The following is a 19,975-nucleotide window of genomic DNA, read 5'->3' on the forward strand; positions in this document are numbered from 1 at the left end:
GACCCAAAAGGATATTGGCATTAAGTTAAGAATCTTATATTGACAAGGTTCTTCGACGTTTCAACATGGGCCAGTCTAAGAGAGGCTTAATTCCTATGGGTAGTGGGATAATTTTGAGCAAGTCTTAATCACCCTCTGAACCCGAAGATGTTGAACGCATGAAGTTGATTCCCTATGCTTCCGCTGTTGGATCAATCATGTATGCCATGATATGCACTCGTCCAGATGTCTCATATGCTTTAAGCATGACAAGTAGATATCAAGATAATCCAGGTGAGAGTCGCTGGATAGCTGTTAAGAACATCCTCAAGTACTTGCGAAGGACTAAGGATTCTATTTTAGTGTTTGGAAGAGACTCCGAGCTATGTGTTAAGGGTTACACAGACTCGAGCTTTCAAACAGATAGAGATGACATGAAATCACAAGGTGGATTTTTGTACATGCTCAGTGGTGGTGCCGTAAGCTGGAGAAGCTTCATGGAAGCTGTGATTGCGGATTCTACTACGGAGGCTGAGTACGTTGCAGCATCAGAAGCTGCCAAGGAAGCTCTGTGGATTAGGAAATTCATGGAAGGGCTAAAGGTAGTTCCTACCGCCAATGATCTCATTACTCTCTATTGTGAAAATAATGGGACCATCTTCCAAGCTAGAGAGCCAAAGTCTAGTAATAGATCTAGACATGTACTCATAAAATTTCATATTATTAGAGATTTTATTGAAGAATGGAAATTGCGATTTGTAAGGTTGGGAAGGATGATAACATAGCTAATCTGCTCACCAAGCCTTTATCGCAGGCTCAACACGATGGATATATTGTTTCCATGGGGCTTAAACGTATGCCAAATTTGTACTAGATTATTTGATATGAAATAAAATATTGTTTTATTTGCTCATATATGATAATCGCATTTGTCTTTTAAATTTTTATTACTTTGTCATATCCTAATGGGTTGTTGAGACAATATTAAACCCCATTAAAGTGAACTAGATTGACATAGTAATCGCCCATAGTTAGTTACATGAGGTGACATCTCGAAGTAACTAGAGTGTGATGCGATTGATGGCAAGTTCAAGTGCCGTAGAGTCATGAGAGATGACTAGTCGATAACATAGGCAGACTGTATGGGACACTCTGTCGGGCTTATGACCGCTTATAGAGTTCTGTAAAATTTTATAGCATGGTCATGGCGAGAGCTACTATAGTATACTTATGAATCGATTCTTTGACTAAAGACTATTCGCCTAAGATGGCACAACTTCAAAGTAACTTTGATTTGTGTTCAATGACCTTCGTAATTGGGGTCAAATGGGCACATTTTGGGTTATAATGAGTTGTGGCTATGCGAAGGGAAAAGTGCAATAGGAATTGTCCACCCCTTGTCAGGGTTATCTTATATCTCAAGGCCACTCGAGGCGCAATGAACTGGAAATGCATGGCCAAACTCGGAAGGTATCTACGGTAGATAATTTCGGTCAGACAGTTATTCTCCAGATCGAGGAAACCACTCATGATATGATCAAAAGTAAGTAGGACCTGCAAGACACCTTGTATTGAGTGGAAGATAGTAATAGGATTAGAGAATTGGTGACGCACACTTGTCTCGGACAAGTGGGAGATTGTTGGAGTATGTGTCCTAGACAATAATGCGATCACATGTTTAAATCTCATGATAGGAATATGTGAGAGAAAGTAATATTTTATTGTCAACTGATCCACATTAATCGGTAATGGTTGGCTGACTAGAGTTTGACATTACTGTCGTATGACGGTGGTGATCAGTTAATCCCTTAAGGTCATACCTCTAGGGTAACACTCTTAATTGATTAATTAATTAATTGTATGTTGATACAGGTTAATTAATTCCTTAAAATAGAACAAATGATTTTGTGAGTGATAATACGTATCTTATTGTAATTTTATTAAATAAGATTCGTACTGAGTAATTAAATTGTTTTATTACTTAGGTTTATTTATTGTTTAGGAAATAACTAAAATAAGAATGAATGGTTTATTATAAATACAAGATGTTGTGATTTATAATTCAATGACCCATTTTAAGTAATTGTAATTGTGAATTACTAGTTAATTTTTATACGTGATTTATTTTGTTAAAATAATGATTTTAATAAGTTAAAAATGCATTATTAAACAACATGTCTAGTAACATGTCCAATATGTCACACTACACAATTAAACATTTTGACAAACTTGAAATGGACCCTTTTTATCTAAAGGGTGCCGTGTAATTAAGGGGTGTGGGAGGTTGGTTATGTCTTGATTATTTAATTAACAAACACAATTATACCCAACTAATGTAGGCATGCAAGGCTAAGTATCTTGAGAAGAAAAACTTGCAAAGGTATTGGGCACCCTTTCCTTGGTCTACCCGGCCACCCCATGCAAAAGTGGAGAAGTTTTTCTCTTGAATTCATTTATTCATTCATATAGAATTATATTGATAATTTTAGATATTCTCTCTAGCTTTTGTTGATGAACACACTAGAAAACTAACTCACAAAATTATCTAATATTATCTCATCTTTACTAGTAGTAGTAAACAATAATATTAGTATTATTTTAAGGAACAATTACTAATTTCTAGTAATAAAAATTAGTTTATGTTTTAAGAAGGATTACCTTGGTACAATCCTTTAAGGAGTAGATCCTACTATTGGATCTAGGGTTTTTCACTTGGAGCATTTGGATTTTTACTTAAGAAGACTAATTGGAAGGAGTCCAATTAGTATATCCTATTCGGCCTCCATTGTAAGAATAATAGATTCTTCTCTTTTATTCATTTGTTTTTGCATGCATAAGATCTAGATTAGTTTATGACTAAACTAAGTTTTTATTAAGTTATTAGTAATGACTAATAAGGGATTAATGAATCTAACAGTTCATCGTTGTTCTTATTTCGCTTTTATCTCATTTGTTTACCTTTGTTTTATTTAGCAATATCGAGTTGTAAGTTGTATTTTGTAATTTATTTTGAGTTGTTTTCTATTTTGTCGAGTCAAAATGCTTTCTAAAAACTTAGGTCTCGTTGGGCTAGGTTTGTTGTGCCCTAATTCATGCAAGAGCGAAGTAGATCGCATAACATTTAAGGTGTTATGGTCCGATCTATGCTTGAGCACGTTTTGGTGTATAACTTTATAACTAAGTCGATAAGATCTTGTGGATGTGCACCATAAGGAGAAGCACACGGCCTTTTCGGAGTCTTGTGGCCGTGGCTCCCCCTTTGTACGAGTCCTAGTCTTTTTGTTATTGCTCATTGCATTCTAAGAGCGATCTTTGGGCAACGATAAGTAGTGTTTACGTCGTGTAACAAGCGAGCCGTGTGTGTGTCGTGTGTTAGGCGTGTAGCTGTGTTGGATTTAGATCGAATTGTAATCTTTCAATTGTTGTTGAGTCGGCATGAAATACCCGAGATGTAGTAGAGTAGCTCCCCACGGCTCCCCACGGCTCCCCGTCTCCCATCAAGGCTTGTTTGTTTACATGGTTTGTTGCTTAGATCAATCAACCCACATGCTAAAAAACAACATTGACAAAGTTCGTTTAGTTGCATCTAAATCGACATAGAAACTTTACATGCTAGGATTTAAAGTGAATTGTTTGCACTATCATTTCGGAGTAGCTATGACTTTATTCACGACCATTGCTTATTGGAGTAGAGTCCGTTATGGGCGGGTTTAGTGTCCTTATTGGGCTTCCTAACACGTAACCTCACCACGAGCCTATGTCTTTGTTTAGCGGATCCGTCCGATAGCCTTTGCACGATTTCTAGATCTTCCTAAGATCTAATGGCAACTCTAATGAACCATATTGCGAGAAACGCTTCAAATGCCGGTGGAGTAATGTCCATAATAGTATGAGTGTATGATTGTACACTAAAACTTTATAATTCTTGTTAATAAAAAATAATTTGTCGAGAGAGGCGTGGTTTTCTTCCCTTAGTTGAGAAGGGTTTCCACCTGAGAAATTGTTGTGTTACTTTATTTGCTCTTACTTATGTTCATTGTGTCTGTTCCTTCCTAGTATTGTTGTTGGGCGAGACTCTTCCCGCACCGGGTTAACAGGACGTTTTCCCAACAGTGGTATCAGAGTCAAAGGTTATGTATACTTGGAGGTGAGGGAGATTTCGATTTAAGGAGGAACTTATTTATCGTAATTAAGATGGCGGAAAAATTTCATGTTCCATTGTTTGAAGGGAAGATGAATTTTATGGTGTGGAGGACACAATTGAAGACTTTCAAGTTTAGTCAAGTCTTGAAGAGGCTTTGGAAGCGACTAAGCCGTTAGATATGAGTAGGTCTAATTGGGAGACAAAGAAAAAGAAAGCCGTGAGTATGATAAGGTTGGCGGTTGCACCGAAGATTAAGTTTAATCTTTTGGGCGAGAAGGAGTCAAGGGATTTGTTAGAGAAGTTACAAGGCATGTATGCGTTAAAGTTGCTCAACAACCGACTATGTTTGCGGTGGGAGTTGTATCAACTCAAGATGGGGGAGGGTGATATAATTTACAAGACCACATAAATAAATTCAACCAACTCGTATGTCAACTCTTGAATGTCGATGAGAAGATAACGGATCAAGAGCAAGCTATCTTGTTATTGGCTTCATTGCCGAAGAGTTTTAAACCCATTGTGATGACGGTGCTTATGGGTAAAGAGAAAATTTCTTTGGATGAAGCAATAACGGCGGTGAGAGAAAATGAGAGAGTGATGAAAAAAATAGATGGAGATGGATCAAGTGATGGGCACTAGTGGCAGATGGTTGTGAAAGAGGGAGAAAATCACAAAGATATGGAGATGGCCAAAGAAGTAGATCGAAGTTGTGCGCGAGGGACAGGGATAGTGCGGAGTGCTACGATTGTTATGAGATAGGCCATATTCAACGAAATGGTCTAGAGATGAAGGAAGACTTGAAAAGTATGAAGTCTTTTAAGAGAAAATTTGGGCAAGGCTAAAGTTGATGATGTAGGTGATTCTTCAAATGTAGTGTGTGGTAATAATAGTGATGAAGATATATTCTTGACTACTCGAGTGTCAAGAAAAATGGGTGATGGATTCGGGTGCCTCTGTGCATGTGTGTAAAGACCAAGGAGCATTTGATACTTTACAAACAAATGGAGAATTTGGGGTTGTCAAAGTGGACGACAGCCTCAAATTAAAATTTGTGGGTGTAGGGAGTGTGAGAATGAAACACCATAATGGCACCATAAGAACTTTAAAAAATGTGAGGTATGTCTCTAAAGCTTGTTCCAACATTTTTTCTTTGGGTGTGTTGACGACCCAAGGGAACTGTTATGTTGGTAATGGTAAGTGGTGCAATGTGTGCCGTGAGAGGGGCTTGGTGGTGCAAGGGGTGAAATTGAAGAATAAGATTTGCTATGAGGATGGACATAGCGTGAAAAGGAAGGCCAGCGTAAAAAAGAAAGTCCGCTTTTCTGTGATAGTTCAAGTGTTTAGAGCTTTGGGTCGAGAGAGAAAATTGTTGAATTAATCACCCAAAACTCCTGATACTAAATGAGGAAATAAAGTGTGTTGATGTTTCAATGCAAATTACGTAGATTCATTATGTTTTTTTGGAAGATAAAACATCAATGTACAAAAGGTTATAGTATTATTTTTAATTACAACAATTAGTGACTTGTTAGGAGTTTTGAGAGCCACTTAGTGTTAGGTTCATATACCTATTATTAGACATTTCTAATAGTGATTTAATCAACATATTAAACTTGTCATAGTGGATCTAGTGCATGCATAACAAAATAAAAGAATAAGGAAAGAAAAACAATGTTCCTTACATTGTTGTATGGCACGAAATGGGCACAAGTAAGGTCTCTTACCTTCACTTGTTCTTGAGTTATGATAAGTATTAGGATGATCATCCAAAACTCTATATTAGGAGCCCTCCTTTTGATTGCACCCAAGATTATAACCCAAAATTACTACTAATTTTAACTAGATATTAAGTAGTAATGTACCCTTAATTACTACTAATATTACTACACTAGTAATATATCACAAAATATTAGTATTTGAGTGGTTTTTGAGGTTTTTGCATGTGAGTAAGAGTTGAGCATCTAGAGAGAATTAATATGAGAAATATTGAGAACAACAAAATGTTCTTCTCTCATATTGAAAGTTCCGGCCAAAATGCTCTTTATAGAGCATTTTTGTCTTCTCCAAAAAATCACATGCAAATGCTTTATTGGTAGTGTCATATTATGTAGAGGCAACATCACAAGTGGTGCTTGTGTCATAAGATTTTTAGGCAAAATAGAAGACTTAGGACAATTGTCCTATCTACTCTAAAAATCAGTGGCCATGCTCTATTTTGGTCCATTTTTGTCTTATAATATTTGTCCCACAAATGCTTATAAGTCTTATGTTTAATTATCTTACATAATTAAATATTAATTTGATCATACAACAATTATGTGATAAATTAATAACCATATATTCACTCAACTTATTGAGTAATATTTTACCATTATATCAACATATAATGGATCCCATAATATCTAGTTAGTTAAATTTACAACCTCTTGTAAATGTAAATAACTAATTATCTCTACCTCGAAATATTTATAAAACCTCAACAGAATTTAGTAAATTAATATATTAATTCTCTAAATCGAATCTTATTTTATCACATTACAATAAGATACAAAATCCAACTCATATAAATAAGGGATTAATTAATCCGTATCGAATACAATTAATTAATTATTTATTTGGGTCTCATCCTATAGGTGTGACCTTAAGGGATCAACTGATCACCACCGTCAATGGAACAGTAAAGTCAAACTCTAGTCAGCCAATCGTTACCAATTAATGTTGATTAGTTGACTATATAATTTATCATCCCTTTCGTATTCTTAATTTGAGATTTAAACATGTGATCACACTATTGTTGAGGACACATACTCCAACAATCTTCCACTTGTCCGAGATAAGTGTGCGTCACCAATTCTCTTGTCCTATTAAAATCTCCCACTCAATGCAAGGTGTCTTGCAGGTCGTACTTGGACACCTTGCATTTGATCATATCTTGAGTGGTTTCCTCGATCTGGAGAGTAACTGTCTGACTGGAATTATCAACCGTAGATACCTTCCGAGCGTGGCCACGCATTTTCAGTTCACTACTCCTCGAGTGGCCCTGAGATTTCAAACAACCCTGACAATGGGGTGGACAATTCCTATCGCGCTATTCCCTTCGTATAGCCACAGTTCATCATAACCCAAAATATACTCATTTGACTTCAGTTATGACAGTCGTAGAGTATAAATCAAACCCAATCAGAAACTTGTGCCAACTTGGGCGAATAGTCTCTAGTCAGAAGAATCGACTCATAAGAATACTATAGTAGCTCTTGCCACGACCGGGATTTATGAATTTCCAGAACTCTATAAGCGGTCACTGCCCGACAGAGTGTCCCATACAGTCTATCTATGTGATCGACTAGTCATCCCATATGACCCTATGGCACTTGAACTTGCCATCAATCGCATCACACTCTAGTCACTTTGAGACGTCACCTCCTTTAAGTAACCAGGGGTGCATACTATGTCAACCCAGTTCACTTCAATGGGGTTCAATATTGTCTCAACAGCCCATTTGAATATAACAAAGTATTGGATGAGTTTAAAGAAACTCAAACGATAAATGCGAGTATCATATATGAATAGTCAATACTTTATTACTACTTCATATCTCATAATCTATAGTGTATATTTTACACTAGTTGATATTTAAATAAAATCATGGTAAGTGGATATACCATGTATCCATACATTGAAACTTTATAAATTGTTATTTCCTTCTATTCAATGTTATTTCTAATAACATGAATTTATCTAAGTAGATGTCTAGTCTTCTTACTAGACTTGGGCTCTTATACTTGGAAAATGCTCCCACTGTTATCATATAACTTGTGACAAAGTCTTTGGTAGAGGGATCTACTCTCATTCCCTATGTAGACCATCTCATCGCAATATACTTAGATTCTGTTTGTAGAACTTGCAATGGTTGAAACTAAAACTGTAACACCCCGGTTTATAAAAGAAGTCCTCGTCAAGACATTCCCTCATAAAACGGACTGTTACCATCTCGGTTTCCCGAGGTAGTGAATAACAAATTAAACTCCAAGGCAATTTATGTAATATTTTAACTTAATTATTACAAATACTCTTTTCAACTCAAATTACAAGAACTGACATAATTAAAAGTGAAAGTCTTCTAGATGATGATCTTAGCTACTAAGTCGTCTGATCCAATGTCTCACGCCCATCCAGCTCCCGTTCTATCTCTTAAACCTGTCAAGTCTGCTCGCCAATATTTGGGTCGTCACGGGTGTTCACGAATACGGTGGTCAACCGCGAGGTTGAGTAGGGAAAACAATAAAACAATAAAATATGATATGCATGGTACTCCGCCACCTCCATCTCCATCTCAACTCATCACACACATCTCATAACCAAACGCTTGACCATACCGATCCCCGGTAGAGACTATATATATCGACCGAAGCCGATCCGCAGCTCAATAGTGAGGACACCGGGCAAGTCTGCAGAACCCGCCTGGGCCTTATCACAACATCACATCGTATCTCAATATCGTCATCACCACATCATCCTCCAACTCCAATGCATATGAAATGCTCAACAGTAATTAATGCAATGCAATATGTATATAAATCACTGAACTGATAAATCATAAGGTCATGCCAGTTACCCGATGTTGTGATATCATACTCAATACGATCAAATCAGTCAATCACCTTTCCGAATATAAATGATAACAAAAATCAACAACCAGGAATCAAGTCAACACAATTCAACTATGACGATAATAGGACAAGTGTATTTCCCTACCTCAAGTGCCAGCAAATCCAATTAAGCAGTTAAGCAGTCCAGAAATAAAGCAATGAATTTGATTATCGATCCTTCACGAATCCGTCACCTAAAACAATTATAATATTTATAATTACTAATTGCTAAATATAGATATCTCCCGAAATAGAAGTTTTCCCCGAAATACAATCCCGACACCAACTTATGCCCAATTGATAGCTAAAATAACCCGATTAGTATTTGACCCAACTTCCCAAAATAGAAAGTTATTAAAGTAGAATTTCTTAAAATGGAAACTTTCCCGATATAGAAATTTTCTATTTCAACAGACCCGATTCAAAACCCGACTTGAATTATTTAACTGACTCGGAAATTAATTTGGATAACTAATATGATAATTAAATGAGTTATATGATTAAAAGAATCCGAATCAACATTGAACAACTCGACAATCCCGACTCAAAATCCATTTCCAATTATTTAAACGATTCGGGAATTAAATCAAATAATTTATTTAAAGGACTCGGGAATTAAATTAAATAATTTATTTAATGTCTCGGGAATAATTTATTTCAAAGACTCGGGACTTAAATTAAATAACTAATATGATAAATAGAAGATTAAACGAATTAAACGTTTTAAGGAAAACCCGAATCAAACGTAAACAATACAACAACCCGACTTAAACCCGTCTTTAATTAATTAAACAACTCGGAATTAAATTAATTAATTAAGCATACGATAACTTAACGAATTCCAACGATTAAACAATGACCAAAAACCCGTTTCAAACACTAAACTAACTCGTCACTAACACCACCCCTTCACTCTCACCCACGCACCACCACCGGCCACCACAAGGCCGTGACAACCACCAGGCGTGACACCCACTCGGACCCAGCCTCCACCAAACACCCCCACTGGGGTCGACCCTCGCCGGCGAGGTGAACCACGGCCGCCATTTGGCCTGGTTCACCACCACGCATCCCCAAACACCTCCTTTCTCCACCTGACCACCACCGCAACCCATAACTACCCTATGCCAAACCACCGCCATTCGACTCGCCGCCAACCCACCAGCACAGACACCGTGGCACCACCACTTCGACCTCCCCCGAGTCCATGGTGGTGCCACCCCAAACCTAGTCGTCTAAACTCGCCTGAAAATTACTGTATAAACCCGTTTCTACCACCTCTGTCGCTGCCCCCTTTTACCGTCATTATCACCACCAACAACCACCCTAGACACCACCACTACACTCGCCCCTTACCACCCATTACCCCTACCCTGCTAACAACCACCAACAACACCTCTATAAGACACGAAACTACAACCAAAGATCCGACAGCAACAATGAAAAACAGAGGAAAGGTTTGACTGCTTACCTAAACCGCCACCAAAACAGCCACCATGGCCACCCACGGCCGTCGACCACCGCTCCTATCTCTTCCCTGCTGCACGGACAACAACCCAGCTCACTCTCTCCCTCTCTTTATGCGTGAAAGCAGGTGATGGGTGTTGGTGAAAAGGAGGGACAACACATGGGAGAAGAGGTGTAAAGAAAAAGAAAGAAAAGTAAGGTATGGTGGTAGTATTAGTATAATAACAATATTAGAATAATAATAATGGTATATTTTAATAAAAGTAGAGTTAGTTGTAGTAATGATGTAATAATAATATATATAAGAAAGATAGACTCACATTTCGAATTTCATATAAACCCGTCACAATTAACTTATATTGATACAACGCGGTTAATTAAAATAATTTACGTAATTATCGACTCAGCAATTATCCCGCCTTAATTAGTAATATAAAATGTATAATAATTAATATATAATAATATCCGTTTAATAATATCCGTTTAATTCAATAATATCCGTTTAATTTATTATATAAAAATACGGGGTATTACAGTCTTCCCCCCTTAAAATGAACTTCGTCCCGAAGTTCGCTCCCATACTCAACAACAGAAATGTATTGTATATTGTACTTACGAACGTCACGCAATTCTAACACGGTTAACACACTCTTTTGACACATCAATTAAACATAACAAATACGGAATGTTACATTCTGCCCTCCTAAAAATAAACTTCGTCCCGAAGTTTAACTCATCATTACTTAACCAACTAATTATAACTAATAACTATCTGAGAACACAATGTATAACACTATATAATCATCTGAGAACACCGTCATCTTCCATCTAAATTCCGATCTCAAGCTCAAGTAACTCAATAATCATGGTCGCACTGGATCGCAAATGTAACTCGGCACAAAGGCCCCACAACTCATAACTCACTACTAGTAGTTTAACTTATACTATCCTTTTAAACATCAACCAACTAACAGAAGTAGGAACAACACACATAGAACTCATTTGTATAGGTACCCCACAACTAAACATCAACTTGGTCAACTATTATCTACAAACAAGTGCAATTTAAGCATTAAGATTTTACAATCCTCCCCAACTAAAGACATGGTTACGTCCTCGTAACCTTCATTATTATAACTAAGGCTCTCAAACTACTGCCAACAACTGTAAGAGGATAAGAGATTCCCAACTCACGCTCAAGTTAACTTATCTTTACCAAAGACAATCGATATACTAGCTCTCTCAAGGAAACTACCGTTACCAGTAAAATCATTAGTAATTATCCATTTTACCAATCGTTGTAATCTCACACCTTAGAGACATAGGGGATCAATCAATCACCTACGAAAAGAATTAGGGTCATCACTTGATAAATCGATTTATGAAAATTTATAACCTAATAGGTCCAGTCTGACTTTCCTTTACTTAATTGTATCGATTTAGGTCAAGACACAGAATCCTCAATAAAGTGAAGACAACCAGCTTCGCAGTACATATCATCTTAGAAATATTTTCAATCCTATCTTTACTAATGGACGACTATCATTGGGACCAATGCACCTCATGTGAATCATCAAAGGGTTATCCTATTATAATTGCCAATATAATTATCATAAACAATCTTTATTAAAGTATGATTGATAGTAACGACTTGAGAATATAGATATGTCAAATGTCGTGCTACAATTGCAATAATCACTTTAGCATTTTATGACAATTATAATAATGAACATATTCAATAAAGAATAACGACATGGTTTATTATCATGTTATAGGTTTTAGGTTCGACTGAAAGAATTTAATGCAATGAAAGTAATAGGTATAACTATAGGCACACAGACTCACATAAAAGGCCTTAGACTCAGATGACATCCTACATGTGGGAATATTTAGACAGAATTATTATAATTATTCATGCGAGTATATTAGAACAATCAATTAACTTTTAACGCCATCAACTTACAAAGATATGACAATATTGTTTTATATTTATATATATCCGACCATTATGCAAATATGATGAACGCACTAGAAATATTAAAACATGCCAAATGTATATAACGTATGCAACCAACTGGACTCGTATGAAATATTTCACCCCTTGATTAGAAATCAATTTAAGCTTATTCAATTTTACTCATACTATCATGCCAACAATGTTATCAACTAAGTTTTAAATTTTTGTCACTTGTCAAGATACATAATTACTGAACATGCGTGCTACTATCGCCATATGAAACATTATAAATTCACATTATTAAACTCATGAATTAACCAAACAATTGCATGAAATTTTAACATAGAATGCACATTTTAAATGTTTTGATTTACGTTGTACCTTCCAAAAATCAAGAATAAATAATTGTTCGACTAAAACTTGTTTCATATTATTTTTATAACACACGGAGAGTTAAAAACACAGGGAAAAAGAATTAGGTTTAAAGCACAAGAATTCCATTTTTAAAGAATTTTACAACTTAGTTGGTCCAAACAAACATGTGACAGCTATTGGTCCAAAACTTGGGTCAGTTTGCAAAATTTATTATTTAATATTGAAACATCAAGATTTTTCGTGGCTTATAAATTTGAAAACATATGCGACTCTTTTGATCGATGGAGTTGGAATTATGCGAAAATTATTAATACAATTTAAATGAGGATTTTATAAAATCATTGGTCAAACATCACTGCACGGGAACTTCCTAACCACAGTTCACTAAAGTATTTATCACTCATAATCCGTATTTCATATAAGCGTGAAACTAACGTCAATTGATCACTAACTCACGAGGCTACTTCCCATAAAATTCTCATTGATAGGCAATAACCAGAAAAGAAATGGTAGTAAGGTCAATTAAAGAGTAACATCAACCAAAACAAGTTTCATCACTAAGTCTTTCATTTCCTATGTCCCAATTCTTACAACTATACTATCGATACTAACTCATACCAACTTAGATCTCACACTGTACTTACGTAAACATATACCCCATAGAATCCCTTCGCATCTCGATCTACTCATTACATCTAAATCACGATTGTGATGACTAAAGATATGAAATTCTATCGTGTTTCTTATTACTATCACAAGACTATACTAACATGGCTTCGGGATCACATAACCGCATATTACTTAGTCATAGTAGTACTATCAACACATTATTCATACAATTTACTTACCGTAGCGTTGTCCTGCAATAATCAATGTATCAATCAATTAACACTTAGGCAACGATATATGAATTTCCTGTTCATCCTCAAGCAACTGTTCTACCCTTTCTCTCGTATACACTCATGGTTTACGGTTCAACTGAGAGGACCACTGGTTCGGTGTGAGGGGGCCCCTAACTTATCCCGTACCTTAGTGTGCTCCTAACAGTTCTATCCCGGAGTTCATTTTATTTAGACACATCCTATATTCATTGGGCTCATTGGTTTAGGCCTGAGGATCGTTCGCTCTGATACCACTTTGTAACACCCCGGTTTATAAAAGAAGTCCTCGTCAAGACATTCCCTCATAAAACGGACTGTTACCATCTCGGTTTCCCGAGGTAGTGAATAACAAATTAAACTCCAAGGCAATTTATGTAATATTTTAACTTAATTATTACAAATACTCTTTTCAACTCAAATTACAAGAACTGACATAATTAAAAGTGAAAGTCTTCTAGATGATGATCTTAGCTACTAAGTCGTCTGATCCAATGTCTCACGCCCATCCAGCTCCCGTTCTATCTCTTAAACCTGTCAAGTCTGCTCGCCAATATTTGGGTCGTCACAGGTGTTCACGAATACACAGGGTCAACCGCGAGGTTGAGTAGGGAAAACAATAAAACAATAAAATATGATATGCATGGTACTCCGCCACCTCCATCTCCATCTCAACTCATCACACACATCTCATAACCCGAAATGCCCAGCCATACCGATCCCCGGTAGACTATATATATCGACCGAAGCCGATCTGCCAGCTCAACAGCTGAGGACACCAGGGCAAGTCCTGCAGAACCCGCCTGGGCCTTATCACAACATCACATCGTATCTCAATATCGTCATCACCACATCATCCTCCAACTCCAATGCATATGAAATGCTCAACAGTAATTAATGCAATGCAATATGTATATAAATCACTGAACTGATAAATCATAAGGTCATGCAGTTACCCGATGTTGTGATATCATACTCAATACGATCAAATCAGTCAATCACCTTTCCGAATATAAATGATAACAAAAATCAACAACCAGGAATCAAGTCAACACAATTCAACTATGACGATAATAGGACAAGTGTATTTCCCTACCTCAAGTGCCAGCAAATCCAATTAAGCAGTTAAGCAGTCCAGAAATAAAGCAATGAATTTGATTATCGATCCTTCACGAATCCGTCACCTAAAACAATTATAATATTTATAATTACTAATTGCTAAATATAGATATCTCCCGAAATAGAAGTTTTCCCCGAAATACAATCCCGACACCAACTTATGCCCAATTGATAGCTAAAATAACCCGATTAGTATTTGACCCAACTTCCCAAAATAGAAAGTTATTAAAGTAGAATTTCTTAAAATGGAAACTTTCCCGATATAGAAATTTTCTATTTCAACAGACCCGATTCAAAACCCGACTTGAATTATTTAACTGACTCGGAAATTAATTTGGATAACTAATATGATAATTAAATGAGTTATATGATTAAAAGAATCCGAATCAACATTGAACAACTCGACAATCCCGACTCAAAATCCATTTCCAATTATTTAAACGATTCGGGAATTAAATCAAATAATTTATTTAAAGGACTCGGGAATTAAATTAAATAATTTATTTAATGTCTCGGGAATAATTTATTTCAAAGACTCGGGACTTAAATTAAATAACTAATATGATAAATAGAAGATTAAACGAATTAAACGTTTTAAGGAAAACCCGAATCAAACGTAAACAATACAACAACCCGACTTAAACCCGTCTTTAATTAATTAAACAACTCGGAATTAAATTAATTAATTAAGCATACGATAACTTAACGAATTCCAACGATTAAACAATGACCAAAAACCCGTTTCAAACACTAAACTAACTCGTCACTAACACCACCCCTTCACTCTCACCCACGCACCACCACCGGCCACCACAAGGCCGTGACAACCACCAGGCGTGACACCCACTCGGACCCAGCCTCCACCAAACACCCCCACTGGGGTCGACCCTCGCCGGCGAGGTGAACCACGGCCGCCATTTGGCCTGGTTCACCACCACGCATCCCCAAACACCTCCTTTCTCCACCTGACCACCACCGCAACCCATAACTACCCTATGCCAAACCACCGCCATTCGACTCGCCGCCAACCCACCAGCACAGACACCGTGGCACCACCACTTCGACCTCCCCCGAGTCCATGGTGGTGCCACCCCAAACCTAGTCGTCTAAACTCGCCTGAAAATCACTGTATAAACCCGTTTCTACCACCTCTGTCGCTGCCCCCTTTTACCGTCATTATCACCACCAACAACCACCCTAGACACCACCACTACACTCGCCCCTTACCACCCATTACCCCTACCCTGCTAACAACCACCAACAACACCTCTATAAGACACGAAACTACAACCAAAGATCCGACAGCAACAATGAAAAACAGAGGAAAGGTTTGACTGCTTACCTAAACCGCCACCAAAACAGCCACCATGGCCACCCACGGCCGTCGACCACCGCTCCTATCTCTTCCCTGCTGCACGGACAACAACCCAGCTCACTCTCTCCCTCTCTTTATGCGTGAAAGCAGGTGATGGGTGTTGGTGAAAAGGAGGGACAACACATGGGAGAAGAGGTGTAAAGAAAAAGAAAGAAAAGTAAGGTATGGTGGTAGTATTAGTATAATAACAATATTAGAATAATAATAATAATGGTATATTTTAATAAAAGTAGAGTTAGTTGTAGTAATGATGTAATAATAATATATATAAGAAAGATAGACTCACATTTCGAATTTCATATAAACCCGTCACAATTAACTTATATTGATACAACGCGGTTAATTAAAATAATTTACGTAATTATCGACTCAGCAATTATCCCGCCTTAATTAGTAATATAAAATGTATAATAATTAATATATAATAATATCCGTTTAATAATATCCGTTTAATTCAATAATATCCGTTTAATTTATTATATAAAAATACGGGGTATTACAGTCTTCCCCCCTTAAAATGAACTTCGTCCCGAAGTTCGCTCCCATACTCAACAACAGAAATGTATTGTATATTGTACTTACGAACGTCACGCAATTCTAACACGGTTAACACACTCTTTTGACACATCAATTAAACATAACAAATACGGAATGTTACAAAAACATTTTTCTAATCACTTACTCCTAAGTCAATAAATTCAGCCTAGGATTTCGATAAATCCTAATAGGTTTGGAAACTAGAGTTTGTCTAACTCTTCAATACACAACTTAGTATATTATCCAAACTTAAGAACGAATCCTCAATTCTGCTCAAGAATCTTAAAGGATGTTGTTCTTTAAGGCTTTCAAAAGACCTTCATTCGAGTTAACTTGTTATTGACTTATTATGCTCCAAGCATATGATTCATTACGGCATGTACATTTAATGGCATACTTGATCGTTCTAATGGCGGAAACATTAGAAATCGATTTCATGTGATCAACAACTTATTTAGGTTCAGTGAATGACTATGACTCTATCATAGTAATTCCACTTTCATCAATATGAACAACCTACTCAACCTTATTGATGTTTAAGATATGAAAGAACTTATCATCATAAGGCTCTCAACTCTATGCCAATATTCTCTCAAATTTAACACATAGATTCGAAAATCTAGAATACATTACACCTTTTCCTAGTCTCCCAATCACTATTTCACAGAGGAGCGCATTGGTACATTATTCTCAATGAGTAATATGTTATTAACATATAAGACATGGAAAAATAATTCTGGCTCCCACTTAACTTCATGTATAAACATGATTCTTCAACAATGTGAATGAAACTATTATCACATGAATGAAAAGTATGATTATTACAATACTTTGATGCTTTCTTAAGACCATTCTAGGATTGCTTAAGTAAGCTTTGCATAATATGTTAGGATTCTTAGATCTTTATCTAAGTTTCTGTGTTCCGTACACATCTTTCTCTAAATTCCCATTTTAGAAAAGCAAATTTTTAATATCATTTGCCATTCATCAAAATGAAATGTGGCAATTCCTAACATGATTTATCTTGATTAACATCTTTATGTCAATCTATGCTTTTAGGTACTCTAAAGCTATATTTACTTTAAAGAGACCATCGCCTTAAAGTAAATCTACTCTTGAGTATAAAAGTTTTTTGGATTGTAATGTTATGGCTTTTATGCAACAAAGTCGATTTGGGACTACTCACAATTGATCATTCAATAGGTCATAATTCCATTAGTTTCGAAAAGTAACATATTAACAATAAGACATGTGTACTTTACTCCCACTCTATCTCAATAGATTATAGTTCCATTACTTTCAAAAAGTAACACATTGACTATAAGACATGTTTGTGACGATCTACTCCCACTAATCTCTTAGAAATACTTCTATCTTCTTAAGAGATAACTTTGTGAGTCACAAACATATATGGTGAAGTAATACAAGTTCGTCTAGACTAACGTGTTAGCTCATAAATAGACCGGCTCTATTATGGTAGCTTGATTCATATAAAATGCGAGTTTGATCCAAGTCATTTGTTAAATAGACTTGCTATTTTAGGTATCTCCAGGTTGACCCTTTGTTTTAAAATAATGTGTCCATTTTGGATTGCAAATCCCCAAAAGTGAGCTCGACAACTCAACCCGACTCATATTAGTTTGATCTTATAGGTAGTGACACAAGGTCATAATCCATAAGTGAGAATCAAATTTATCACTTAGATATTAGCCACCACGATCGGATCGTAATGTTTTAATTCCTTTTGTACAATTGGTTCTCTACTTCATTTAGAAATTATTTAAATTTCTCAAATGCTTCACTTTTATTTTTGATTAAGTAAACATACCCTATCTACTTAAGTCATCGGTAAAAGTGACGAAGTAGTCATAATTTCCCCTTGCGGTGATGCTCATTGGACCACATACATCGGTATGCATTGGTTCCAACAAATCACTTGCTCGTGTCCCTTTACCACTAAAGGGAGTACGAATCATTTTGCGAAGGAGACAAGATTCGCATATTCCATATGATTGAAAATCAAATGGTCCAATAAATCCAGTCGAAACTAGCCTTTTAATGCGTTTTTCATTTATGTGACCTAATCGACAAAGCCAAATGTACTAATCATTTGGATCACTTGTTATGAGTCTTTTGGATTGTATGTTATAGACATCTTTAGTTGAGTTGGAAGTGTCTAAAACATAAATACCATTTATAGATGTGGCTTGGCTTACGGCCAAGTCATTTTCAACAAAATACAGCGATTGTTTTTTATGGCAAAAGAAAAAATCCTTCCATGTCTAACATAGAAATGGAAATAATGTTTTTAGACAAAGTGGGTACATAATAACAATTATGTAGATGCAACTTAAAACCACTTAGCTAAGGCCATCACATAGGTTCCCTTGGAAATGGCGGCTACTCTAGATCCATTTGCTAATTGGAGATCCACGTCACCCTTGCTAAGTGCTTCCACACTACTTAACCCCGACTGGAGTGACAAGTCTAGCTTTGATATCTCCCAAATACTTGGGGCAATTTCGCTTCTAATGGCCCATGACATTACAATAATGACATTCATCGTAGGATTGGGCACCCTTCTTTTGATATTGGTTGTGGTAGTCTCACTATCCACTTCCAATCTATTATCGGATTTGGGTTTCTTACCCTTCTTTGCCTTTCCTTTAATAATACCATTACTCCTTTCAGTTGCAAGGACATTCTTGCTAGAACTCCCACTCAATATAATATTTGTCCTTGCTTATACAAACAAGGATGCCATGGAATTTGTGAGGTTCTCCTTATAATATTCTCTTACCAAAGAGGTGGGCATGAATATGGGAGTGGGAGGTGTGGAAGTGGTAAGGTAGCAAAGATTTCCATCCTCACCAATGCCAAAGCGTAGTTCTCTAGTTGTATCATTGTCATACAAGGAGCATTTTTCATTGAATGATTGGAGCCATGAATTAATGGTGATCGATGTAAGAGTATTAGATGAATCCATTGTGGATAAATAACTACAAAAACGGAGATGAAGGAAACAATATTAACATTTATCGTTATAATACTTGTAAATACAAGTATAGCATTTATATAGTGACCTCTATCCTACTATAATAAATGATTCCGAGATCCATCTTTATACAAATATGGGCACGGGGAAACCAATACATCCCATACTTATACAAATTTGGTGAATCAACTCTTTAATTGATTCTACTTTAGAACTCTCGGTCGATGTTTTTCATAAAACCCATCTCTATCCCCGGAATATAAGACTAGTCATAATATCCCGTTGAGACCAACCAAATTTCACGTGTAATAACGTTTTATTACCCCACTTACCCAATGATAAAGGCACCTCGGGAAAACCGAACCTACCCCAAATGTTACGGGGAGTCATGGGTCCTACTATTGGGTAAGGCTAAGTCTCAATCTTTTAAAAGTAAAGGTCTTGTTAATTTATTATCTATCAATTTTAAGTGAGCTAAAAGTCGAATTATCGATAATTAT

At 36.4% G+C, this 19,975-nt stretch overlaps 2 long non-coding RNA genes across 2 annotated transcripts; both read right to left on the reverse strand.

Annotated features, from left to right (window-relative positions):
* Positions 1 to 8,142: 8,142 nt before the first annotated feature.
* On the reverse strand, positions 8,143 to 10,381 carry LOC141621680 (uncharacterized). Its single transcript, XR_012532570.1, has 3 exons — positions 10,244 to 10,381; positions 8,879 to 8,966; positions 8,143 to 8,329 (listed from the first exon to the last, which is right to left on the reverse strand). It is a non-coding gene; the product is annotated as an uncharacterized LOC141621680 (long non-coding RNA).
* Positions 10,382 to 13,805: 3,424 nt separating this feature from the next.
* On the reverse strand, positions 13,806 to 16,048 carry LOC141621681 (uncharacterized). Its single transcript, XR_012532571.1, has 3 exons — positions 15,911 to 16,048; positions 14,546 to 14,633; positions 13,806 to 13,992 (listed from the first exon to the last, which is right to left on the reverse strand). It is a non-coding gene; the product is annotated as an uncharacterized LOC141621681 (long non-coding RNA).
* Between the last annotated feature and the right edge of the window lie 3,927 nt (positions 16,049 to 19,975).

The sequence above is a fragment of the Silene latifolia genome, chromosome X, assembly GCF_048544455.1.
Source record: "Silene latifolia isolate original U9 population chromosome X, ASM4854445v1, whole genome shotgun sequence".
Classification (NCBI taxonomy): Eukaryota; Viridiplantae; Streptophyta; class Magnoliopsida; order Caryophyllales; family Caryophyllaceae; genus Silene; species Silene latifolia.